We start from the raw sequence: 27,171 nt of genomic DNA, 5'->3' as shown, positions 1-27,171 counted from the left end.
CAGAGCCATTCATTTAATTAAAGTTCATTACTGTGTAACCCAAGTGTTAAATTCAATTTTGGCAGCTGGAGCACATTTTGGCTGCCTTATTTGGCTATCACACCCTCGAACACCAGCTGCTGCAACGTCACCAGATATTGATAATTCGGCTGAAATCGGGGAAAAGAAGAAAGTAGCCAAAAGTAGCCAAGTAGCCAAGACATTTTTTTCCTGCTGCCACTGGCCTCAAAAAGTAGCAAATTGGTGCAAAGTAGCCAAACCTGGCAACCCTGATGCTGGTTGTGGCCACCGACACGTACAGTGCCAAGTTATGCAGCTTAACATCAAATTTACGCCATGCCAGTATTTTTGAATCCTCGAGTAGCTACTGCCCCCTGGTAGCGATTCAGAACTCATAATGCAACAGAGGGACGAATAACCATCTGTTATGTTGATTAATAAGAGCAGTATCGAGCACGATTTAAAACGGGTGGAAAGCCCGCCACTTCATAGCGCTGGCAGCACTGCCTCACGGCCACCTCCTGACAGCGCCCCAGCTGATCGCGTTAAACAAGTGACGTCAGGTTTCTGCTGACATTTCGTCTACTAGTTGTCATCATCACACCGTCGTAGCCATCACCAGGGTCAACAAGTGATGAAGGCAACATTCGGTAATTGGGAATCGCCGGATTCTCAACTTCGCGATTCATTTCAGCCTCGACACTTTGCAAAGCAGTGATTCAGAAATAGATGTCATTCCAAACAGCGACGAGGAGGTGCATGGGATGCACGCTTGGGCCCTGCTTAGCATATGGGTTCAGATCATTTTTGCGTGTACAGAATTCCGAATATGAAAAGGGGTTGACGGAATATCGGGTTACCGTACAATGACATCAACATGTGCACGCTTTGGACAACCACAGTGACAGATACTTACATTTCTTTGTTTCTGCCTAACATTCATGATGAAAAAAAGTCCTAACAAGGCAACGCATTTGGAATTATGCCACTGCAGCGAATGTACACCAGTAGAGAAGTAGAATACATTAGGTTTCTACAATAAAAATTCTGTGCTCGACAGGTTCCTTGCGCCGCCAGATGGCCCCACCTATCCAGCTTCTCGTGTTGACGGCTACGGTAATCCGGTATAATGCCAAAGCAAAGAAGTAGGGATGAGCGAATATTCGTGCGTTTCGAATATTCGAACGAATATTACAGTATTCGAAGTCGCTTGGATACGAATTTAGATTATTCGAAATTTTGAAGTATTCGAAATGAACGAATATATGTATACATTTGACCGCACATAACCCCCTGTAAAGGTGGTTTCACTGCAGCATCCGATTGCTGTGCCGTGAAACAACCCATCCAGGGGAAATCTGCACTGCCGCGAAGCCACATTTTTAAGTTTAAAAGCGTGTTATATGGGCTTATATATGCTAAGTATAGTAATCTTTAAATTTTAACGTATTGCACCACTTATAACTTGCACCCTACTGCTTTTCAAATCTTGATACTATTCAAGGCTGCTTCCACTTGATTTCAGACCAAAAAAGTGACATTCACTCATACCTAGTTCCAATCCTTAAAAATATTGTGCAAGCGTCATGATAAAAATGCTCATTTTTTTTAATAATATGTGGTAAATACTATTCGAACTATTCGATTCGAAATTATTCGACCAAATCCCTATTCGCTTCGTATTCACTTCGAAACTCAAATTCACTATTTGCCCATCCCTACAAAGAAGTCTAGGGAAGAACTAAAATTATCTACTAATGTTATCCGTGTGTTCCTTGTTGGCGATTATATTTCTCTATACACTTTGATAGCTTGTGGTTGTGCTAGCGTGTAATGTACGCGTAATGAAACGATGCACTCGTCATGCGTTTTCCGCACTTAGAAGCACACTACTGCAGCGCACAATGGTTCCTGAACCTGCGGAGTGACGAGCACAGACAAAGCATTCAAAGCGCACAATGAAGTTTAGGCATGAGGATGGGATGAGCCACTGGGAGTGAGAGAGCACATCGTCACTCAGGATGGAATGGGCCACACTGAACACATCACAGTAATGTCAATGTCGCAGGGTGCTGAACGACCCATTGAGCTTTCGTACACAGCTTGCCCTCAAAATAAAATAACTTCAGTTGACGGTGCCATTCAAGTTTGGCCAAGAGGACCTATGCATACCGAGCACATCGAATTAAGGCACATCTTGATTTTGATATTTTGTCAGTGCCCCTTTAAAAGAACCATGAAATGTTTCTAACGATTCTTTGCAATTCAGCAGTAGCTGCAAGTCACTGGATCAATAACGCACCAATTAAGCTCTCTGGTAGAGTGTGTACGTATTACAAGGTTTTAAACATGCAATTGCTACAGATCGCAGTGTGCCACTGCACTAATCTTTCAACCGCCCATTTTGGGGCATCAGTCGTGCAAGCAACCTACTGACTTCTTAGCTGTTGTACTGTTGGAGCAAATCCAATGGATGGGTGGCACAGAAGTCAACCAGACAAACGCCTTGAGCGTGTTTGCAGCGCACTGATGCAGCATTACAAAGGCAGAGCTCAACAAAGAAGTGGTGGAGTCTAAAAGTAAATAGGTATGTCTCCTCTCCAACGTAGTTCGCAGTCTTAGGGAGTAGCCGACCTGCTTGAGTAAAGCTTAATCTTTCCCTTTCGCTAAAATTATGGGTGAAAATGATAACATTCCATTTGTAGCCTAACTGCTTCACAGACTTTTTAATAAAAATTGCTTTGCTTCTCCCATTGCCAAAATACCCTGTTGAGGTCTATTTCACAAACTACGCCATTTAAACGTTTCATGGCCATTAATCATTCAACCTCAGTATTTCTTCATGTCATCAAGCTGTCATCGATTTCTTCCCAGACATTTTACCTATCATTCCTACTTCAGTGCATCCTCAGACTCAACCACCTTCCCAACTCATGACATCTGGTGACTCTCTCATCACACTTCAGCTAGCAATGTATCACCAGGCAACACACAATGCCACGAGCCCTTATTTCTTTATTTTGATGTACGTGCTTGGGTTTCAATGACAAGAACCGTTAGCACCACTCAGCGCGGCTGTGCCACAATGTTTGGGAAGCTTCGCGATTGTTTTGGATTGTTCTGTTAAGATTCAATGCAAGACGTGAGGGTGGACCTTAATTGAGCAGTCGCTCAATTAAGGTCCACCAAGCTGCCATCTGCAGATGACATCCAGGTCCTTAAAAGGTTCCCACGGGTCGACACCAAAACAATATGCACAATACATTGTGAAACTCAACAAGCCTTGTGAGGGCTTACTTACTTGCATCCAGAGCTGAAAAAGTAGGAACAAAAGGTACACAACCAGACACTGTTCATGCGAATGCTCACACAAGGCAACGCAAGCAAGCATAAGGGGCCAACCAGTGTTCCTCTCTCTTCCTTTGTAAGTGTTTGTTGGCACCGTTAAAAGCATTTGCAATAAATGTGAACCAACTATCCTGACTTGGTGCTCTAAACATAAGGGACTTCAGAAAATGAAGAAATAATGTGCTGACATTCAACGCGGAACATTCCAGTGTGCAACAATCCAATTACAAAATTATTACTTTATTAAAATTAGCTTTTTTGTGTGTGATGACACATTATTCTAAGATTCTTGCATCACCTGCACAAAATAACTATACTTGCCTAAAAGATTGAATTTGAACTTAACAACACTCTATACAAAGAAGTAACTGCAGATTTTACAAACTTCCTTGCATCAAGGTTAAAACTAATAGCATTACTGAGAATTTCTCATAATCACAATATCCACCAATAACTATTGGCTTTCTACATAGCTGCTGCTGACATTGCAACAGAGCAAGCAATTTTTGACATATCTTGACACATACCCTGTTGCATGGTGTTAGTAACATTCAGTCACACGGTCACAGCAGCCTCATCTACAAATTTGCAAGCTTCTCATGAAGTGAAAAATGTGTTTTACAAATGGCAGGCAGCACGTTTGTCTGCATTCAGGTTGGGCGATGTGTGAAACCAACCCGTACTGCTAAAGAAACTGAAAGCACTATAGGCGATGCGCAAAGCGCCGACGACGCCATCTGCCGCCACGCTCGGAAGCGCTCGCGGGGGCACGGCGAGCAGTGTTCCCACGAGCATCTATACGCGAGTGCACGGATGGCTGTGTTTTTCATCGTGATTTAACGATTCTGGCGGGCCTCAGTGATGTCGAAAAATACCTGCTGCGTTGTCGGCTGCTCAAACACACACAAAAAATCGCCAGGAACGCACATCTACAGGTTTCCGGTGCTATTTCATGAGCGATGGCGGCGGTGGATTGCGGCAGTACGACGTAGAAGCTAAGCAATCGCGCTTTGTTTACGGCCAGTGTTAGAACGATTACCGTGTTCTTATTTCTTCTTTTTTGTCGCTACGTTTTCAGCGAATGCTACTACGTTTACACTTGGTCGCCTCGCCTGCATTGTAGACACTACAATTCACATGAGGTTGTTATTACTGATAAGACGCGATACCTTGGCTCTCTTGAAAAACGAATGGCGCGAAGCGCAATGCGAGAGAATGTAGGGCAGGTGACGGCTCCTTTAAAAAAGCGCCGTAGAATCACACGTGTGCTGTACGAAATCGGCTGCATTCTCCCTATTGATGGCACTGGAATGCGATCATCGGTGCAGAATGTTCGCTGTGCGCTTCTGCACCGATGATGACAAGCTTATCGTTTATTTTTTCACAAGTTTATCGTGCTGGTTTCAAAGTTTTACCAACGCTGACCCTTCACGTGGCCGACCCTGTGAAATCTATACGCCGGTGCGACAGCGCTTCCTCAAAATCTACTATATCAGCACATGGCACGTAAACGAAGCTACTGTGTCGAGAAAAAACATTGGTTCACGCGTCAACGCATGCAGGCGTTAGTGATCGGGACGTTATAAAGAAGCAGTGTACTTACGATGAGCTCCACTTCGTAGGAGAAGCTTATTGTCCATTGTCTGTGACAAACACTTGTCGCGTATGGGGGACATTGTCGTCCCACACAGCTGTGACATCGGACACATGTCCACTATTATAAAGTGCGGCTCCTTTGCGCACACTGTTTGCCGCAAAGCAATTATCTGGGACGCGCACAACCAGCGAATCGCATGCGTGCAAATGAGGCGTCTGCTACGCGACCCGCGAGCGGTTTCCAACGGCCGCCGCTACGCGGCTTTCAGTGGCGCCCCTATAGGCGCTGCGCATCGCGGATAAGGTTCTGGCCATGCATTTTGTTTTCAATGCGGCCATTTCATAGCTACAGTTCCTTTAACAATGCAGACAGAGCGCCAATGGGCTGTCATGCCACCAATGGTCCAAGTGAAAAGAGGCCTACCTTCTTCGAGGTCTGCAGTGACAAAGTTTGCGGGAAAAAGGCCCTCTCCTCGGTGATTGGAACCCTTCCACCAGTTAGGATCGCTGAAATGGATGGGGCATCAATGGAGTACAGTAGGTGATTTAGAATGTACTTGGGCCTACGGAACGATCACCAAGACAAGTCTAGGCATGACACTGCAAAAGCCAAGTCGTCAATGAGGGCCAGATTCTTCAGCCCTGAAAAACTATCCGGAGTGACTTTTGCACTGCACAAAACTTCATAAACCTGATGTACCACAGCCGCCTGAATAGTGAACCTACTGTGTTGTTCAGCAATTTTTGCAGATATGATTTATGTATGCGATGTCACAACCATGGCAGACAAGAACAGTAGCCACCAATTACATTTCCGGTTGCACCCACACTTTCGTTGACAAAGAGAGCTCTCAGTTTTCTTTTTTTTTTTCTTTAATATGAAGATTTCGTGAGCGTCAAGGTCTTGTGCAGCAGAAGCAGGGCCAAGCAACCACATTACAGTATAAACTAAACCAGACAAGCATACACCTGACTGACTGCTTGAGGACATTCAACTTGCAGCTGCGTTCTTTCTCTCAAAACAGTTGTGCCATTTGGGGAGTCTTTTTGTCCTGTCACAAAAGTCATCCCGCTTGCTTGCCCTTCCCTTCTTAAAACTGTGCGCTCTCTAGTTTATTTCCAAGAGTGCTAGTCGCAATGACATTCTTACGGTCATTTGGACCTGGTTGTTAATGTCCACCGTATCATGTCATCAGTGCTGGCACGCACAATCTCTGCTGGCATTTATAAACTGTTGCTGACGTATTAAGTTCCATAGATCTGCTTTTCATTTTATTGGTGCAAGACGATATTTTATTGCAACCAAGCAAGACAATTTTTCGGCTCAATGGAGTGACTAGGCAGTGAACTTAGATGCCTGGGTGGAAGCCATTGCACCAATTAACTGCAGCTGCACCAATCTATTTGTGGTCAGTAACAATAATGTTTCTTTGGAGAGTGTGCCCATACCGAAGCTTCTGGATATATACAGTCGCCGACCAATAAATCGGACACCGGTAATTCGGACATGCTCGGTAATTCGGACAGTCGCGCGGCACCGCCGATGATCCCATAGAAGTAATGTGTAAAGACGACCGATATTTCGGACAGCTGCGAGATCTACATTCGATAATCCGGACCCTGTCTGAGACTGTCGCGCACGCCGAATCGCCAGCCATTATCTCCTCCGGCACCCGTACCATACAAAGTATGGCCTCAGAGATCAAAACGAAAGCTAATTGGTGATCTATGAGGCTTTATTTCGATCGCTACTTTATGTCTCAGAGATTTGCGATTGGAAATGCCGATCTTGGAGGCACTGGTCAACTGTGGGAAACTGTATCGACATTGCGAACACCCCACATTCCGGTTCCTGTATCCCCGCGCTACGCTGCTATCGCCGCCATTCTGTCGAATGCGTCTGCGGTAAAGCGTTTAGCGTGCGCGTTCATTTTTATCTTGAGACTTGCTTTATTTTACGCTCTGCTGTCTCAACAGATCTGAGTTAATTGGCGCCAGCGGTGCCCTTAGAGCCAGCGCCGAAGGCCTCGTCGACGACAACGAAACGCGGCAGATAACAGTCAACTGCAGATTTTTCAGACCGACCGATTTTCCGGACGTGCTCGAAAATTCGGACGCTTTCGCGGCACCGTCACCAGCCCCATAGACGTCAGTGGTCAAGAACGTCGGAAATTTCGGACGCTAAAACTCTTAGGCATCCGATTTTTCGGACTTTCTGCCCAAATTGCAGGTCCAAAAGGCAATAATTGAAGCCCCCACCTCTGCCGCGTTTATCATCTCGTAGGTTCGAACCAGCGCTTTCGCAAGTCGATCTGTTTGCGACAGTAGCAGAGTCCAAAAGTCAGCTTTGTCGTGATGCCGAAGTGTTATGGAGTGAAGCGGACCGGAAATTCAAAGGGGGCCGCTATCACGGCGCCGTGCGGCGATGTCTTTACGGATAAGCAGTGGAAATGCACGGAGGCGTGATGGCAGCAGGTGGCAAACGCGCCAGTACGGCTCAATTGCTGACAAGCCTTACGATAAGCATCTTCTGTCAACTGCTCGATAGTGCATATGGCCTGTGCAGTTGCATGCGTAGTGCACGCATTTAATAGGCGAGAACCCAAACGCGCCGCCATTCATGCTGCCTCTTTGTGCGACCGCTAAGTGCGCCGCACAGACGCGTTGCCTTCACGAACGAAACCAACTCGTCAACGTACAGCGATCACACCACACTGGCGGAGATACAGGCGGACTTGGTTGCACGTAAGCGGAAGTGCGGGCAGCAAGGCAGTGACAACTTTTTTCGGCCACTGGGACCCTGAAGTGTCAATAAAAGTATCTTTTTTTCTGACGCATTCGTTTTTTCGGACATTCGATAATTCGGACTTATTTACGTTCCCCGTGGAGTCCGAATTATCGGTCGTCGACTGTAAACCTACCACGATCACTGAAAGAGTTACAAGCTTCGTTACTTGCATAATGACAAAATGAATGCGAATAAGCCCCTGGAACTGCACAGCCAATCGGTAGCTTCAGTCGGGAGTGCCTCGGATGGTATTGTGCATGCAAGGGTAATACAGGTGTCACACTTGCACTTTTACTCTGATCAGAAACGAATTTGTAGACCGCCATTGGCTCCCGCATCTCACAGATATAAAGACAATCGGGATTGAGAAATGTGAGTGCTGCATGTTTTCTTCCCTCCGGGTATTCGGTTTTCCGCCTTGACACATCGCTCAACTCACCGTGGTTAGCACAATTGCAATGACAGATGGCTGCATTAGCTGCATGAGCAATTCACCTCAAATGCAAAAGCTAGTCCAAATGACTCAAGATACGGTGGCAAAAAAGGAAGCTGCAGCTTTACTACGCACTCCCTCTCATGGCTCACGGGAGGGCACAGTTGCCCAGTGCTGCTCATGTGATGGCTGCAGTACAAAACAGTTAACAAATGAAGCACACTTTCTAAAAAGGGCTCTGTGAGGTCAGCAGACTATTTGGCTTTTATTCGTTGTTACAAAAGTGTGGATTATCGCAATGTTCCCATTTCCATGTTTCAGGGTTCTTTAAATGTTATAAAGGGACACTAAAGGCAAATATTACGTCGACGTTGATTGTTGAAATAGCGGTCCAGAAACGTTGTAGTGCTACTTTTATGCCAAGGAAGTGCTTATTTTGAAATAAAATCAAGTTTTAGTGGTCCGCATCGCGTTAGCGCACTTCAAATCACCCGTCTGAAATCAGACTTTCATACGTCACTGCTGCCGTGCCCAACGTTGCCCGCCTTTACTGCGCGGCCGCCGACACTAGTAGCAACAGAGCAAAAGTAGCGGGACCCACAGCAGCGACAACGGCCATCGAAGCCATCGAAGCTTGGCGCAATCGCCACAATGGATGTGGACGGAGAACTTGACAATGAGACTTCAAGCGTAAGGGTTCATTCCACGGCACCCAATGAAAAGACATCATTTTCCTTGCTGCAGTACTGGCGTTGTGCACCATTCGGGCAGCCGGCAATATCACATGCATGCGGCATTTTGTCGAACTTTCTGTCACAGCGACTTTCACGAGCGTGCAAAACACACGGCGGCGGTACGCGATCTCGAAACTGCCACTGAAACGCAACCGCATGAGCAAAGCAGGGCGCCGGGCGAAACGCAGTTCGGCGAAAACGGAACCTTTGAACCACGCAAGCCGTTCCCCATGGCAACGCCACAGAGGTTCTTTTTTCCATGAATCAAACAGAAATGAACAAACAGCACTTTATTACGTCTTTTGATGCACGGAAGGTTCTTTTTTTTATTGTTGCTAGTTTGATTACTAGTGATTTATTGTAGGCAGACTCTCATACGTCATCGGGATCACTTCGAAAATGTCCCACTCGTGGCGCTCATCATGTGATACATTTAGCTTAATTTCTTGGTAAGTAGGGCACTGCTGTTACAGTATAACCTCATTACAACAGACCTTCATAGTGAAGATGATTTTGGTCACTTGTAAAGGGAGTATGTAAAATCCAAGTACTGTTACAACAGACTTTCATGTAAACACTGAATGGGTCTGTTATAACCGGAGAGAATTACGAGTCACAAACATGGTGTTATTGTTAACGGGGGACCAAAAAAATATGATTTTTTAAAAATCGCATTTTCAGTTTCTGCATCTCATTTTCTATCTGATTCCAAATATCTTCAATGAAAACTACGTAGGAGTACTATAAAATTTTTCTTTGCGTCTGCCGACTTGGCAAAAATTGCGGAAATAACAAAAAAAAAAGCGTTTTTCAAAATTATAGCTTGGCAACGGTGCAACCAGGTGCCACCATTTTGGGCTCGTCGTAAAGAGCATTTCTCCGTGTTCAAGTTCTCAGTTTCAGCTGGCTCCTCCATTCAGTAACAAGCGTACAAAAAGCACATGTTTTGGCTGCTTCTGCCGTGATGGTCGCTTCGGGGTCGTCGTCTGCTGCTTGTGCATCGCGAGGTCGTGGCTGTCGAAAATTGCGCTACCGCTACTTAGTGATGCGTTCGCACTCGTTCTGTGTTCACGGGTCGACGATAATTTAGAACGCTATAGTTTGGCAGCTGCAAGTGGAAGCTCAATCATCAGATTACGATAGCGCGCCGCACTCGTCGCGAACATCGCAGACGTGCGACTAATAGTGCGCTGACTCGTTGGACTCGCTGTTCGAGGTTCTTCTTATCAGCACTTCGGAGCTTATGACGAAGACCACCGCGGGACAACTCTCTGTACTCGCAATCGAGCATGACGTATTTTGAAACATCAGGCACCGCGGCCACGCACATCGCAAGCGAGCTTTCTCCTCGATGTCGTGGCTAGGCCTAACTCCGTTCACGGTCCGATGTACGAGACAAATCCGAACTTTGCGGACAAGAACATCGTGCTAGCGGACATGCGAAAGCGAAGAAGCCGCAATGTCCTTCGTCGCAAGCAACGAATTGCATCGCCCGCTGGCTCCTCAGAACTGCGGATGGGCATTTTGCGCATCGGCAGCGGACCCCCCGGCCAAGCTCGCTGCGCAGCGACCGCTCGGAGAAGCGGTTGCAGCGGCTCGCAATTTCTCGTGTCAGCGTCCCAAAACGCAACACCAAGCACGCTGCGCGCCGATTTTTTGTCGCTACAGCTAAGAATAGCTGATCCTTGACAGACCGGAGATCGACGGCCTTCGTTCTTAAGATTGGCGGCCTTCGTTCTTAATTTAAATCGGTACGTCGATATCTGCGGCGCGCTGCTCCCGTCCCGAAAGTATGCTAAGCAATGTTTGAAGTCGGAAGTTAATGACCGTGGTGGAAAAGTCCGCTCTAAAGGAGTCCTGACCACCGTGCTGACCTGACATTTTAGTCAATTATATCCGAATGTCTGTTGTACCAGAATCCGTTGTAAACGAAGCTCAAACAATGGAACAAATACGAAGGTCGGCATAACACCGCAAATTGGTATGTAATATCCGAATGTCTGTTGTAAACAGATCCGTTGTAACGAGATTATACTGTAATAATATTGCCATTTTAGAAGTTGTCATACAGTGAGCTTTCACTCTGACATAAATTGTTATTTGCCTTTAGTGTCCCTTTAAGACTGCCGTGCTGTGGTGACAGGAGGTCTAACAACCAACAAAATCCTATACTGATCGATCAGTTTATCGATAAAATGGTGCTCTACGGACAATGCAGAGAACCTAAACAACCTCTCTTACAAGAGCAGAACTAACCCGAGCGGTTATTAATCAGGCCGTAGACATCGAGTGGCCGTGCAAAACGTCTGCCGCTGCTGGCAATCTACCTGTCATCTAGCACGAGCAGCAGCTCGCCCGCCTTGAAGGTGATCTCGTTGTCCTCGGCAGCTTCAAAGTCGTACAGAGCACGGACCTTGCGTGGCTCCCGCGGTGCCCCTTCCACCACTGCCGACGAGTTGCTCTCGGGAGCCAGTGCAGCCGATGCGGGCGACGGGGCACGGGGGTACAGCCCTCCCCCAGCACTGACGCTGTTCTTTGGGGGAGAGTCCCTCAGCGACAGCTCAATCGCTGCACAGAAGCAACACACTACATTACAATGCTCCGGCAGAACGGGGACGACCACACCACATGCATACTGAATATATCTTCCATGCAACGCACGTACCACAGAATTTATTCCTCTAAGAGCTCCCTCACACGATTTTTAAATATGCACACTCTCTCAGTAATGCTATGAGCTCTGCATAAACTTCCAAGTGGATATGCACCAACATGCTTGGTTTTTTATTGTGATGCGACCAGGGTGCTGAACTGAATCCAAACCAAAAATCTTACCCAAACCAAAATTTTTGCCACAACTGAACCTGAACCCGAATCAATATTCTCAGAATGTGCCTGAACCTGAACCGAGCCTGCACCGAAAAAAATAATAATGCTTTTTGGTTCAAGCATATGAACTAGGAAGCACAACAGGTATAGGTATAGTGAACTATAGTCGAATACAACTAAAGAAGACAGGAGAGGCCCCGCCCAGACGACCGAAGCGCGGCAGCCGATCGCCTCCGCAACTGAAGAAATAGTCCCGCTCGTGCACGCGCCGATGTTCTCCGAAGGGGAAGCAACCGGCCGTCCCGTTCATGACGTCAGTCCGGAGTGCGCGCCCATTGGTGCAGGCTCGTGTTCATCCGCCTTTGAGGAGGAAATGCCGCTGCCTTCTAAAGTTGTATCTGACTGTAGTGGTAATTTCAGAGTTGGCAAGAGCATGATGCAAGTGCACTAAACCGAGTTACAATGACTCTTGCTCCCCCTAGAGACATTTTGAAAAGAACATATACTTCCTCAATGGCTTGACTCTGCAGTATCTACACGGTGAACCCAATTTACATCAGCCTTCATTTTGACTCAATACTTCACTCTTTTCTTCACTGCTTTTACTCAGCAATAAGCAACAAAAAATACTTTTTCCCACCTATGCAGGTAGTGTCATCAGTACACATATGGCGGCAAATGAGAGTATGCATATGATGTAAAATCCCACAGGGAGACCACACTTAGAACTGCATGCAAGTTGATTACGACAAATAAGCCATGACTCCACCAGTTTTCTTGGGCTGCATCCCTGTTTCCGTGTTGGAACATTTCTGCTGGAGCTTTCGGAACAGTTTTTCTTTTTTCTCTCATGTTAAGCTGATAACGGCATTCTCGAATCATGGTAATGGCATTCTCTATGATCCAACAAGTTAAAGGCAGAAGATGCAACAAGTTTAACAAAATTGTGTCCACCAAAACTTCGACTTGATAGAAGCCAAGCTCAAAAAGTGTCCTTCTGAAAGCACGTATCTAAACAAAATTATATGCCTTGCCTTAAAGCCTGTGGTACTTATCCACAGATGTACATCCTACAATCGTGGCAGCAAAGATCTATGGTCTGTAGTTCCTGTACTGCACCAAACAATTTTCATCACACAGCTGTGCATCTTTGCCAGGAGGACTGCTCCATTCACCAGTCTTTAAAAGGTAGTCATCTTCTCCCACAACCTCGCCTATGCGTGCCATAGTTAACCCCTCTTATATCACAAATTCTGACCAAAAATGGCCAAATACCTCTACAGTGAACCTCTCTTGTCAACAATTTTTAATTCCTCCATTCAAATAAACTCATTCCTGCTTCTGCTGCCCTACAGAATGCATACTACCATCAACCAGAGTGCAGCGAAACACCGTTTTGAAACCAGCTCAACCATGGCAGTGCGAGAAAGGGTAAAGTAACGTCGACAAGTCGAGGTTGCCCACAGCCATTTTTACCACAAATGTGTCCGTGGCACAGAAAAGGTTAAAGCGTGCACATGCTTCTAGACATGCAAATAAAAGCAGGAAATGGCAAAGGCCCTCTCCGGTTCCTGCTCCTAAATGTTCACTGACCTCGGGCCAAGTCTTGCTCTTCCTGCTGCTGCTGCTTGGTGGAAGTACGGGACACTAACTGCTCCGATGGTTGAGAGTCAGACTGCAAAGCACAAAAAGGACCAGTCAGGTTGCTTCAAACTGAGAGCAAAACACTTTTACCTACTAGAGATTTTAAAGGGTCCTTTTAAGTTATGCAAGCGGTTAGGCTAAACAAATGATTCACCTCACAATTTAAGCAAAGCATATTGTATCAAGGCAACTATGGGCGATTACAGATTACCCTTTTCTCAAGGCATGCTTTTTCTCAACTTCTTCGTCGAGGGGCCGATGCTCCCGTTACCACCATAGTGCTCCATTGAGCAGCCAACTGCACAGGCCATGTTCTGTGTTTGTGCAGTTGTTCTCTGTGCCACCAGGTGCCACCACAAATCCAACCACGTGTTTTCTCCAACATAAGAAATCAATCAGATCGGTTGCACAAGTGACATCCCAAAACAAGGACAGATGAATGCTCAGTGTGGCAGCACAATGCGACCTGTAGCAATGCACAGGTCTGAAGCCTTACAAGAATTTTTGCACTTGATTGAGACTGCTTAAAGGGCCAGTAAACAGGCTCCGACTTTTTTTTTACACCCCCCCAAACAAGCTCGCCAAATCGTACAGTAGGCCGCGGCAATCACATTTTCTGAGTTTTACAGCGCTGCATGCCGCGCAGACCCTCCAGTTCAAAAAACAATTCCCACGGCTCTTTCCTTCACCTGACCAATCCCCCTCGTACACGCAGTGACGCAAACTTGCCCATGGGCAACTTGACATACCATTGAGCTCATGGAATGGTTTAAACCAGGTCTCAACAAACAGTTGTCAAGTTGATGTCAGTTCTCGTTCCCACCCACCGCTACAAAACTGCGCCTTGTTTCTTGGCATTGCAGTGATGCGGTTTCGGCCACGCAGTTGTCGGGTTGTCGCGTGTATATTCCTCTCACTGCATAGCACCTGCACGCACTTCGCCTTCGACATGAGGCGAAGCGTTGTTCAGTTGTCGGCTGCATATCGAGCGGAGAGAGGGGAATCCCGGCAGCTCGGACAGGTCGCGCTTGCTTGGTTTTTCCATTGCACACGCGGCAAGCGGGGTTATCCACGCTTTTCTCTCGCACCCCTTCGTCCTCTTCGAAAGCAGGCACGCATTCCTGCTGCATTGCAACACAATCAACCCTTGTATAGTGTGAGATCTGTGCATGCAGCCTTCACTCGTATGATCCACGCCAGACCATTGTTCATCCCCTCCGAGGAGTCATGCAAAGGCACCTGACGACTCGGTTGGCTTCAAGGCGCAGAGAGGGATGGTTCCCGAAAACAGCCAGGAGAATTTTATGTAGCCCTTCCTATTAATACAGTTTTACATTTTTTAAGACCTTGAAACCATTTCTTTATTCTTCCATTTCCCTTACATGGGCATGCAGCATTACCGACAAGACTGACCGAAGAGCGCTATGGGAAGGCATGAAGGGTACTTTGCACAACTTGAGTACATTATGGTTGGTTCCGCAATTCTCTGCATGAAAATGCAGTGAGCACATGAGTAGAATTTTTAGTGGTTCATTCCACTGTCGCAGAAGTGCGACACTCAGAACACAGGGACTCCCTCTGTGGCGCCTATTCGAAAGTCAAGTTCGTTGCTCCAGCTGGTCAAGTGGCGTACACAATTCGAGCATCCGAAACCATTACATTGTCCTGGCATTTTCTCTAAATTGCAGTTACAGCGAGTTTCGTGAGCCAGCGAAGCCTGTGCAGTTATATGCAATAATGAAACCACTCTTGAACGCAACTACGCCAGCAAAGCAGAGGCCGGCGAAAACGAAACCTTTTGACCCTCCGCGTTGTCAAGGACAACATCAAGTTTTTTTTTTCCATGAATTAAACAGAGATGCACAAGTAGCATTTTTTACAGTCTTCTGATTCACAGTGTTCTGCAGATTCTGCAGTGTTCTTTTTTCATTATGTGTAGTTAGAGTACTAGTGCTTATATACTGAGGCCTTACAACGTCATATCGAGCTAGTAATAGAATGTCGCACTAGTCCATGTTTACCTTAATTTCCCGATTACTAAATCGCTGCTGCACATAATACTGCCACGTGCGTTTCTTATTATCACTTTTGCTGTATTCGGTTTTCGCCAACAAAGACTGTCAGCGACGCTCAGTGCAAACCGCGCCTCACTGTTCGAGATGCTTTGCGATTATTGTAGATCGTTTTGTTAAGATTGCGAGCAAGACCGAACATCAAGCTATTCTAGAGCTTGCGACCAGATGTCGCGCGCAACCAGCGTTATTGCTGGTTTGCTACAGCGTTATCGCTAGAGCGCAAGCTCTAGAATAGCTCGAGTGTTCGCATCTTGCACGCAATCTTAACAAACGATCTACAATAATCACGAAGCTTCTCGAACATGAGGCGCAGTTTGCGGCTGAGCGTTGCTGACAGTCTTTGTGGGCGAAAACTGAATACAGCAAAAGTGAAGCGCATGTGGCAATACTGACGCATTAGATATTCTCAAGCTTTTCACTCACCTAGCTAAATTGCTGTTGCCTTTAGTAACGACCAGGGCCTTCTCACATGCCCATTTTTTCTTGATCTCGACTCTAATGTCCTTAACATGCATTTTGTTCCCCAATCCACTCTGCTCTCTTCTTTTACCTTAACGTTACACCTATCATTTTCCGTTCCATGGCTCACTGCATTCAACTTATGAGGACACAAATAAAAGGAAGCAGTCACACACACATACATGTGTGCGAACACACAGAACGTGAGGACTCACCCTCCCTCAGGCCCAAAGTCAACGCCATCTCCTTTGAGTTTGGAATACAGAGATGGAATGAGACTGAAAATGATGAGATACAAATATTTTTGAAATTTGTACCAAAGGCAATCAGAGACAGAGCAACAGAGCGGTTATTCCATGCAGGCAGCAATGCATGCAGAGAATGGCTGATGGCACTTTAAAAACAATGCCTCTGAAGAAATGAAGAGCTGCTACATCTATCTGCCTGAGAGGTCTTTCTGCCACATGCCAGTCTCCATGAACTGAACCTCATCCTAATTGGTCCAGTTTAGACTCTCACACTGCCTTTGATGAGACACACATACAGATGGCCAATGGGACAATCTTACACATACCTTTATCAGCTAAATTCTGTCTACTGATTGATCACACCGCATACACGCACAATGCATCAAGCTCCACCTTTTTATGGAACAAAGAAAAAAAGTCTAACTTGCATTAGAGCCACACTATACGCCTAATTGGGCGTAGTTGGTTATCGAGCATGCATCCTGTTATCAAGCAGCATAGCAGAAAACTTTTCGGAGGGGGGGATTCAACCATACTTTATGTATATACATAGTACACATGCAAAATAAAAAAAATTTGGGGGGGGGGGAGGGGTTGAACCCCCCATGGCTACGCCACTGCATCCTGGTGAGAGCATCCCACAATTAAAAAATTTAATTCTTGGGTTGCGAGAGATTATGAATTGTTTCCGAACTCCTGAGGATCTTCAATGTGCACTTAAATTTGAAGTACCCAGGTGTTCTTACATTTCAGCCCCTTCCCCTGGAAATGCAGCTGTGGTGGCCAAGTGCTTGGGCTTTCACACTTCCAAAAATCAACCTGCTTGTTCACAACAGTGTTCTTATTCTGATCTACAACTTTCCGGAAATTGTATGTTCAGTAGTGGCTCAAACGAAGACGGCTAAATATTGTGCTTAATTTCCTGAGCAGCCACTTCCCAACAGCCTGGACAAAGCCTTGTACAATACGAAAGGGCAATGCAGCCACGAGCCACCCACCTGAGCTGGGGGTCCTTGCTGAAGTCTTCCTGGGCCCACTTTTTCAGCAAGCCTTTCATCTTCTCCACCACCCGTGGGTGGCCCTGGGAGATGGCAGAACTGCTTTCACTCAAAGGATAAGCATTCCACTGCTGTTCACACCTACCCCACAAACCCTGCCTACAGTGTTCATCCATCTCCTGCACCACACCATCACCTTTGCATTTATACGTGACAAAGAGTGCAGAGGAATGCAAGGCTACTTCAGTTGTGCATCTAATATCTGCCCATTCTCTAGGGCACTCTGCATACATGTACTAGTTACGAGATGGAAGATTAAGCATGCATAGAGTACACTAACTACATGTGGCTAACCATGATTACTACTTGTATAATGGGCCTGCACAGTACCAAGCCCATAAGTTGTGAAACAATGAGTTCAAACTACTAACTTAGTTTCGGTCACAAAACACCCGGACAATGAAGCAGGCCTTAACAAAGGCCAGCCTGGTTAAGTGTGACAAGAAAGTGCCCCTTCCACTAAGAGAGGACCAATGCCAAGCAGACCATTGGTGCAGTTTAAAACAGCCATACAAGCATTCTGCATAACAGAGGGCTCTAGTCAATGCACAAGATTCTTCCACGACAATTCAGCAACTACAAAATGGGTAATGGTGCATTCTATTCAGCATGCTAGCTGCAGCTGAAAAAAAAATGTTCGGCGTGATGAGGGGTTTTGTGTGGCACCCTTCCTACCATGGTGTGCATTTTATAGTTACAAACAGAGAGCAGTGCAAAACATTCGTACTCTTGAACTTCCCATTGATGCACACTCTGAATGCACTTTAGTAAGTGCACATACCTTGGAAAGAAGCTTCTTGCACTCAGACTCAACTCTCGAGAACACCCTCCAAGTGAAAGATCTTGCCACAGTTCTTTACACACGCATCCAGCAACTGCAAAGTAACACAGGAGCAAGATTTCACAAAATTATATATCAGGACACGAACAGAACATTAACAAAATAATCTCATAGAAGTACAATCACTAAAGTGATACACTTTATTCGTTCATACAACCTGAAGAACGTGCAATGCTCCCGCAACACCGTACTGCCAATGTAAAAACCATGTTACAACTATAAAAAGTTCTGTACACACTGCAATTAACAGTGACAAGAGTAAAAATCTTCCTCCCATCGCAGCCATCATACAACATTGTCTCGCCATTGCAGTTATGACATCATCATCATCGTCATAATGTGACTACCATTGTGCCCACATCGTGAATAAAGTCATGCTCCGACAAATGCATTTATGTACAATGCTAATGATTGAAATGCGACATCAAAATTTTTAGTATAACCGAATGGTATGCCCAAACTGCTCACGACAATCGCGTCGCAACAAATCTGGCCGCTAAAGGTGATCTCGCTTCTGATGCAAGCTGTTCGAATCCAATATTACGCGATGTGACACCGAATTGAAGACCGATGACAGTGTGTGCATTAGCTAGCCCTAAATTGTTGCGTTTCAATCCTTAGGAAAGTGTATATATCAGACAGCATCAAGGCGCCATCCACTGGGCCTTCGAATAGCAAAAGAGGCCTAAAGCTCATCCAACTGGAAAGCAATAGTTTCTTCATGCATACAAAAATGAAAAAGGGGACGGGACCATTGTACAGACAAGGTACTCGACTTAATGGCGGGGTACCAGTACCCACCGTGAGTGCCTGCAGGGCCACCTGCGGAATGGTGTGGTTCATACGGCGCATGATGCACTGCAGGCAGTCCTTGGGGCCCCCTGGGACAGCACCCACTCGGTCACAGATGTCCAAGATGAGGGCCCAGTCCTCGCTCGTGTTGCGCTCACTCGTGGCCTTCTCTGCACAGGAAAAAAAGGGAAGGACTCTTACGACCGTGCCACGGGAAAAAAAACACTCACACCTGTACGTTGTTTTGCCTGCCTACTTTTGGTGCCTAAAACAACCTTTTTTCATGCCTAAAAATCCGGCCTCTACTTATCAGTGACTCCTCTGCCCACCTCAACTTACAGTTTCAATAGCTCTGAAAGAAACACATTGCAAAGTGCTGATCACCCAACCACAGCCAGAAACATGCGTTAATCTGCACTGGATCGGTAATGTGTGGAGCAAAGCAGTAGATGAAAGTATTAATGGCACATAGCACCAGAAGAATATTCAACCTTACAATTTCAAAAGAACAGCAGTCAAAGTATAAAAAGAAAAAAACTTAAAATAGTTTTGCTATTCAAAATATACTGCTAAAAATTTAGCAAACCTTATTTGATAAAGACACTATGAACTGCTGTAGTAAAAAACGAGTTAGTTAATTCAGTTTTTTATGGCGGAAAAGCAGCTGAGGCTATGCTGCACTAGTCGCAAGGTGTAAAAGGGACACTAAAGGCAAATATTAAGTCGATGTTGAATGTTGCAATAGCGTTGCAGAAACCTCGTAGTGTTTGTTTCGTGCCAAAGAAATGCTTATTTTGAAAGAAGATCACGTTTTAGTGGTCCCCACGACGCTAGCGCACTTCTAATCACCCGCATGAACGTAGCAGTTGCCGTGCCCAACGTTGCCCACCTTTACTGCCCGGCCGCCGAAGCTATGGTTTCTTGCGCAACAGCGGCCATCAACCTTGCCAAAACGCAGCCACGGGCCACTCCAAAACTGTACAGTTCACTGTAACGGAGCTTAGCTTGGCCAGCAGCAGCAGAAGTAGAGTATTGACAGGGTGAAAACAGCGAGAGCCAAGCAAACACAGCAGTACATGATACCGAAACTACCACTGATACGAGCAGCTCGGCGAAAACTGAACTTTTGAACCACTCGCGCCATTCCCCATGGTAGCGCCAAGAGGTTCTTTTTTCCATGAATCAAACAGAAACGAACAAGCAGCATTTTATTACGTCTTGTGATGCACGGAAGGTTCTTTTTTTATTGCAACTAGTTTGATTAGTAGTGGTTAATTGTACTTGGACTCTTTGACGTCATCGGGATCATTTCCGAAATGTCCCACTCGTGGCGCACATCGTGTCCTACATTCACCTTAATCTCTCGATTACTAGAGCACTGCTGTTGATACTATTGACGTTTCAGACGTTCTCAGACATTGACCTTTCACTCTGACATAAATTGTTACTTGCCTTTAGTGTCCCTTTAAGGAATGAACAGTGAAAAGATAGTTTTAAAGCTTATTCAAAAAGCCACATTCTTTTAGAAAGTTCAGCACAGTAGACAAAGGTACAAGAGGGCGATCTCCAAGAAGCAGAGTGGGGTGTAGAGGTATGTGTTGTTTGTATAATTTGCTGAAGCACTTTTGTATTGTGTTTCCACTTCGGGGCATGCCACTAGGTTGAGTGTTAACAGTCCTTGCCATTTTTCACATGCTGGTTGTTCTTCATTTGCGCGTAGAAAGTTGATAACTTCGATAAATCGTTCTTGGTGACGGCAAGTCTTCCAGATTAAGTTTATCACTTGTGCGCAAGTCCCACTGTTGCTGCCATTTTGTGAACACTGCTAGATTGTTCTCTGGCTGTCTTTTTGTGAGTGTTTTGTGCGTTGTCAATGAGGTTGGCTTTTCATTGCCAGGTATCGCAATATGGCTTGGGACCCAGCAGAACCGGATAGAAACTACCTCCTTATTTAAAAATACCACGTTTAAATGTCACCAACCAATGGCTCACACTCGGATTCAAGATGTACAGCTCTTGAAGCACTTCATGAATCTGTGCATATAATCGCTTTCTTGTGTTTGCCAGCGATGATTTTTCGAAATGGAAATACAGCGAGGTACTCTCACACTAATGGCATTTTCCCTGCCACGATGCCAATACCTGCATGGTTTTCTGTTTTCGATCGATCAGTTGTAAAATTCCAAGTAGTCCCTATACACTTATGCTCAAATGCATAGCATTCCTGAATTATGTGTTCTGGTGGCGTGTCTTTTTTCTTTAGCTGAGTTGGGGAAAAAGTCGCAAAGTTGTGTCAGGTCAAACCGTGGCGCCAGTCTTGGTGGTTTCTTGGCGACATCAAGTGCTTCTTCAGGTATGACATACGTGCGGCAGTATTCCTCGAAGCGTAAGACAAGTGGCTTGATTAGGCTCAGTTTGTTTAAGTAGTGCAGCGTGAGTCACACTTTGAGGCAATGTCATAGCAGATCTGTTGGGATGATGACCTGATTCTTAAAACATAGGAAAGTGTTAGTAACGCTCTTCGATGACCCAGAGTAGGCTCATTGCAGTCTACGTATAGACTTTGCACGGGTGATGTTTGGCAAGTGCCATTCGACAACCGCAGACCGAGATCGTGTACAGGGTCAAGACGGCGAATGTACGAATCTCGTGCTGAGCCGTAAACATAAACATAATTTAAAATGCTATGCACAACAGGCCGGTAGACACGTAGAAGGCATAGTCAATCGGAACCCCAGTGCTTAGGGGATAACACTTTGAGAAGGTTGAGTGCCTTAGTTTTTAGCGTGTTTACGAGTGCCAGAAAGTTGAGTTTTCAGTCGAATGCAATTCCTAGAAATTTATATTCTTGTTTTACTGGGATTGCGATGTTTAATTTCAGATCAGGGTCAGGGTATAGTCCTCTTTTTTGTGTAAACAGAACCACAACAGTTTTTTGTGGTGGAGAAGCGAAAACCATTTCGGTCCGCCCAGAGCGTCAGCTTACTGATTGCAATTTGGAGCTGCCTCTCACATGTTCATAGGTTGGAGGCACGAAAGGCGATTTGAAGATCATCAACGTAGACAGAGTGCACGATTGTGGAAGGTATGGCCTTGTTGATGGAGTTCATTTTGACTATGAAAAGAGTTGTGCTCAAAATGCAACCTTGAGGGACACCATTTTCTTGAACAAATATTCGTGAGATTGCTGTGCCAAGATGTACTTGAAATGTTCTGTTCGACAGGAAATCACATAAACAGTTCAGTATTCTTCCGCGAATCCCCAAGTCAGCAATGTCTAAGAATTCCATATTGCCAAGTTGTATCTATGCTTTCTCTAAGTCAAAGAAGACCGCGAGACAGTGCTGCTTGTGTAGAAATGCATATCGTATTTGGTGTTCTAGTCTGGCGAGATGGTCAGAGATGGAACAGCCCTTTTTGTATCCGCACTCTTCAGGCATCATCCCAGATTTTGTTGAAAAATTGGAGAAGTGCCTCCGCCGACGCTTAGGATAGGTGTGCCAGCATTGTGTTTACACGGTCAAGCCTTGTTGCTGTCTTTTTACTGGCAGACACTACCCTGTTAAATTCATGGAGTGTGAGATCCTGATTATAGAATTCATTTGAGGCACTCATAGTAGGCAGTCTCTGCTTTTCAGCAGATTCTTTGAGTTTGAGGAATATGTTTGTGTAAATCGCTGAGCTTGAGACATTATAAAAGTGTTCGCCTAATAGGTCGGCCTGGACTTGTAGTGTTGTTTGTGTGTCTGGACTTATAAGCAGTGGTATTGTGTACGACCAAGTACTCTCCTCTAAACTTCTTCACCTGATCCCAGATATGTTTAGATGTGACCTAACTATTAATTGATGACATGTATTTTTGCCATGAGCACTTTTCCGCTTGCCTTCGAATAAATTGTGCTTTGGCCTGTTTAAAGCTTACAAGGTTGCTATAAGTCAGGTACCTTCGTAAGGTTCCCCAGGCCTTGTTTTGCTGTTTTTTGGCTTTGGTGCATTCTTTGGTCGACCAAGGATTTAACTTTTTGCACACAACACCGGACGATTGCAGTATCGCCTTTTCTGCCACTGAAATCATAACCTTTTTAAACCTTTCGTTAAGTTCCTTAACGGAAAGTTGCGGTGAAAAGGCCTCTTTGAGCTTTGCATTCTCAGTAAAAAGCAGCCAGTGCGAGAGTTGGTAATTTTCACCGGCGTGGTCTCATTCACAGCTTCACTTTTTCGTGAAACAGGTTTTTTTTTTTCGAAATTCGAGGCACAAATTTCGCTCCCCACGAACTCTCAAATCAGCAGCTAATCTGAGAGCAGAGCTGCTGGCAGTCTTAGGCGCATCAGTAATCACATTGAAGTTGTGTGCTTTAAGATAAGCACGTGGTCAAACGGCACTGTGGTTCACACAAAACAGATTATAGGGACACCAAAGCCAGACTGGTTTAGACGGATAATATTTTCATGCGAAACACTATTGTCATAAATTTTACAATCGCAGGTTCCCTATTACAAGAGGAATGAAGGTCAAAGTTTCTTCTATTTTGTCCGCTTTAAACTCAATAAAGGTTTCTGACCCTTGCCACGCTGAGTCCTTGGCTCCCTTCCTACACAGTAGAACACAATTGCACTTTGACCAATAAACAGCAATGCCATAAAGATGTAGGTGGTTTACAGCATGGCAAGAGTGGCACTCTCGATACTACTGTGGAGGTGTGTTCAAGTGAAATTCTTTTTTTATTTCTTTAGTTTACATAATCTACTTCAAATTAAAAGCTCTGTCTACATATCACCAAGATAAGCCAGTTGTGGACAGTGACAATAAAGGAACAGAATGAAATGAAAAGAATAATTATAAACTGCGTAATTTTACGAAATTACAACACTTCTAGCTTGGCAACTGCACAAATGGTAACAGTGTCAGAAATTTAAGTTCCAGCAGACTGCTCGTAAAACGTTTCGAGCATTTAATCAAACGAATGGTACAACAAACGTAACAAATATCGATATAAGAGGAGGCGGGGCTCATCACAGACCACGACGGATAATGAAGGGATGGACGCTAGCCAAGTCAAAAGGAGGAGGAGGGTGTCTCAGTTGATAGTGGCTTCCCTTTCTCTGATGGGATGGCAAAGATCAATTCTGCTCGGCTCCACCCATTCAAAAACATTTGAAGAATTATATCCCAACAAAATGCTCCCAAGATGCTGCTTTACATATTCTAGTGTATACAAAAATTTTTTCGATGGACTGAGAGTCAAATTGCCTCACAATATATGATTATATTTTTGTTTGACGAGTCAGCTATGAACCAAGACAGCAGGCACCAAGGGCACATACATACAAAAGAGCGATGGAAGTGGTGCTGGGCACTGAGCAATTTCCTGCGCAAGTTCCTGGTTGCATGTACCCCTCCCGTGAGGGTGCATCACATGTTTTAATTGCCCTCCGTATTTAGCCACCTGCAGAAAAATGTCAGCTAAAAGACAAAATTCAGCAAGACTTCAGAGCTTCGGAGGATTTTGCAACGTGTGTGGCAGCCTTCTATTTTTTTCGTCCCGAATGGTTCCCGTGTTCAGGCTGCATGCAGATGCTGCGTAAACAATCAACCAGCTGCCTGGTTTGACTATACTGGTTAGCACGCCTATTATATTATGATAACCATGCACAAGTCCTTATTTTTGCCAGAACTAGAGTGAAGGGCCAGCAACAGAATACTTGATAACTGTGTGCTGCTACAGCACTAAATTGCCACAATGTTCCAGAACAGCGTGGCATTTTTAGGAGAAGAAAATCCTTTACCCTCTGAGCAATGGCTCAAAGCTTAGTGTGCGATGTTGCCTGACTACAGCACATTTGCCACAACAGACTGCAAAGTGTCAGCAGCAAAAAATTCACTACCATTCCATACCAATGATAATTAATAATAATATCTGGGGTTTAACGTCCCAAAACCACGATATGGTTATGAGAGACGCCGTAGCGGAGGGCTCCGGAAATTTCGACCACCTGGGGTTCTTTGAGTACACGGGCCTCAAGCATTTTCGCCTCCATCGAAAATGCAGCCGCCGCGGCCGGGATTCGATCCCGCGACCTTCGGGTCAGCAGTCGAGTGCCATAACCACTAGACCACCGTGGCGGGGCTACCAATGATAATTCTTTTCACACTTTATCAGTGATGCTCCACCAGCATTGATCGGCCAATTATGATCACAAAATAACAGAATTGGGCAAATTAAACCAGATATACCAATCGTGAGCAAGGTGCACTGTTCCTTGCTTAGTGATGCAATATGATTTATTATTCCTCGTGTGAAAAATTGGCGCTGTAGCCAGCACTGAAGGGTGCAAGCAGGCACTTGTTTCAGTGTCTCCCTTCGGCAATTAGCCCGACCAGGACCTGGCCACGCATGGCCAAGGCTGCCAAATCATAACTTCTTCGGCAACATTAGTAATTAAGAGTTTCTCGTACTTCTCAGCGGGAAGCGCAAGAAGTTGGAAGGCAGCTGTCGCCGCGCTTCATCCAATTAGGCCACGAGAAGAACAATGAATGACTAAGTGCCAGCCTATCGAATCTACGAATGAACTGGGTTTTAAGCTGTCATATCGGGTCTTGCCATCAGCAAGGCCGCGCTCTCGCCACTGTGAACTGGAAGTCACGAGGCGTTGACGCCTTTCGGAACGAACCATTAGGATCTCGCGCTAAATCGTGCCAGATCGGTGTAGCAAGGCGTCTGCGTGAATTCGGCGTGACTAATGGACTTTGGAGTTCGGCAACTACGTCACAAAAAAAATAAAACCAAAACAAGGTTGCATGACCTGCACAGAGTGACGCACAGGACAAGCGGCGGTCGGCGATAACTGACCCTGAGGATTTTCTACGCAGCCGCTGCCGCACGCAGTTTATCTCTCGGACGCATAACTCTGAAAAGCGAGCATTCACGCGCAAATTAGACGCGAGAGGCCACGTTACTCGCAAATACACACATCGAGGTTTCCATCAGGCCTACAGGAATTACAGGCGATGCTAGTTCTGCAGTAAAAGAAACACTGCGCACGTCGGCGCAGAGGAGGCTGCGCCAACTTACCGACATCCTGCTGGAAGGCAGAACTTGCCCCGAGAAACGGCATCTTCCTGCACGCCCGGATTTGTCCGTGTTTCGGCTTAGTTCAACATTTTCTTCCACGACGCGCGAGCTGCTCAACACCAATGTCAACACAGAGCGGACGCCTCCCTCGCTGCTGCGGCGAAGCCGTTGCCCGTCGCTGAATTTCGCACCAGCACTTCGTAGCTCTCCGTTGGACGACCGAGGCTCAAAGTGTGGTCGCAGCAGGCCGATTACAGACGTCAAGACGCTGGGACACACGGGCAGCAGTAACGCGACGTCTTCTCGTTCTCGGCCACCATTCACGCGCTTTCGCCAGCGATGATGATGTAAAATGTGACGTTTCTCCTGGCGACACCCAGATGACAGCACCACCGCAGCTTTGAAAAAGCGAAACGTACTTATCTTTCGGCGACGGGTAGCGTTCGTGTTATAGTAGAAAGCCGCTTTATTTTTTACTGGCGGCGCAATTTATACGAACACTCTTCCTTGCGCGGATAATCAGCGTGACTAAATCTGACCGTACCACGTCGCCCTTCGCATCGTTAGCGTGATCAACTTTAGTTTCGCTTTAGCTTTTCCAGCTCAGCTGTTTGTGTGTGTGCGATGCTTTCGGTTGTGTTGGCGCATATCTGACGATGGCGCAACCGCGATGGTGTGATTTGCCCTGTAGTGCGTTTCGTGCCGACATCGCAGTGCAGCCGAGAAGTGGCTCGCCGGTGCGTGTGCGGCGACGCCAGCTCCCAAGGTGTTGCCCTGTCGGAATCGCTCGAAGGACGCCGTCCGTGCACTTGCCCGCCGTTGAAGGTCTCGCCGCGTCCCTTCCTGTGTACTCGTCGTTGGTTGTGGTCCCGCAGACAAGCGGCAATATTTTGGAATCCCGCAACATACCGCGGCGCGATGAACCCCTTTCGAAAAAATGGGCAAGCGACGATTGTTTCCACGTTATCGGATTTCTCGATGTGCGTTGGCTGGAACGTAGCTGCTCGTTACGTACTGCTTGACAGCGTTTCCGTCAGCCTGGCCAGAGAGCGGTACTACTTTGTACACTTCGTTTTCGAGTCCGTGTGTCGCGATGTGGCCGCGATCATCTAGCTTAAATTCGACGTGTACTGATGTTTTCTTATTTCCATATACTTACCGGTGATACAAACGCGCTCGTATTTACAATCGAAAGTGTATGCCGGCAACTGTGTAATGCTTGGCCTGTGTTCACGCGTGTAGCGCTCACAATG

The 27,171-nt window shown here is 46.0% G+C and overlaps 1 pseudogene; it reads right to left on the bottom strand.

Moving 5' to 3' along the window:
* Positions 1 to 26,270, bottom strand: part of LOC119382212 (signal transducing adapter molecule 1-like) — a 37,181-nt pseudogene extending 10,911 nt beyond the window's left edge.
* Positions 26,271 to 27,171: the final 901 nt, after the last annotated feature.

This window comes from Rhipicephalus sanguineus, chromosome 2 (genome assembly GCF_013339695.2).
Source record: "Rhipicephalus sanguineus isolate Rsan-2018 chromosome 2, BIME_Rsan_1.4, whole genome shotgun sequence".
Lineage (NCBI taxonomy): Eukaryota > Metazoa > Arthropoda > Arachnida > Ixodida > Ixodidae > Rhipicephalus > Rhipicephalus sanguineus.
This window is presented reverse-complemented; position numbering and strand designations above follow the sequence as displayed.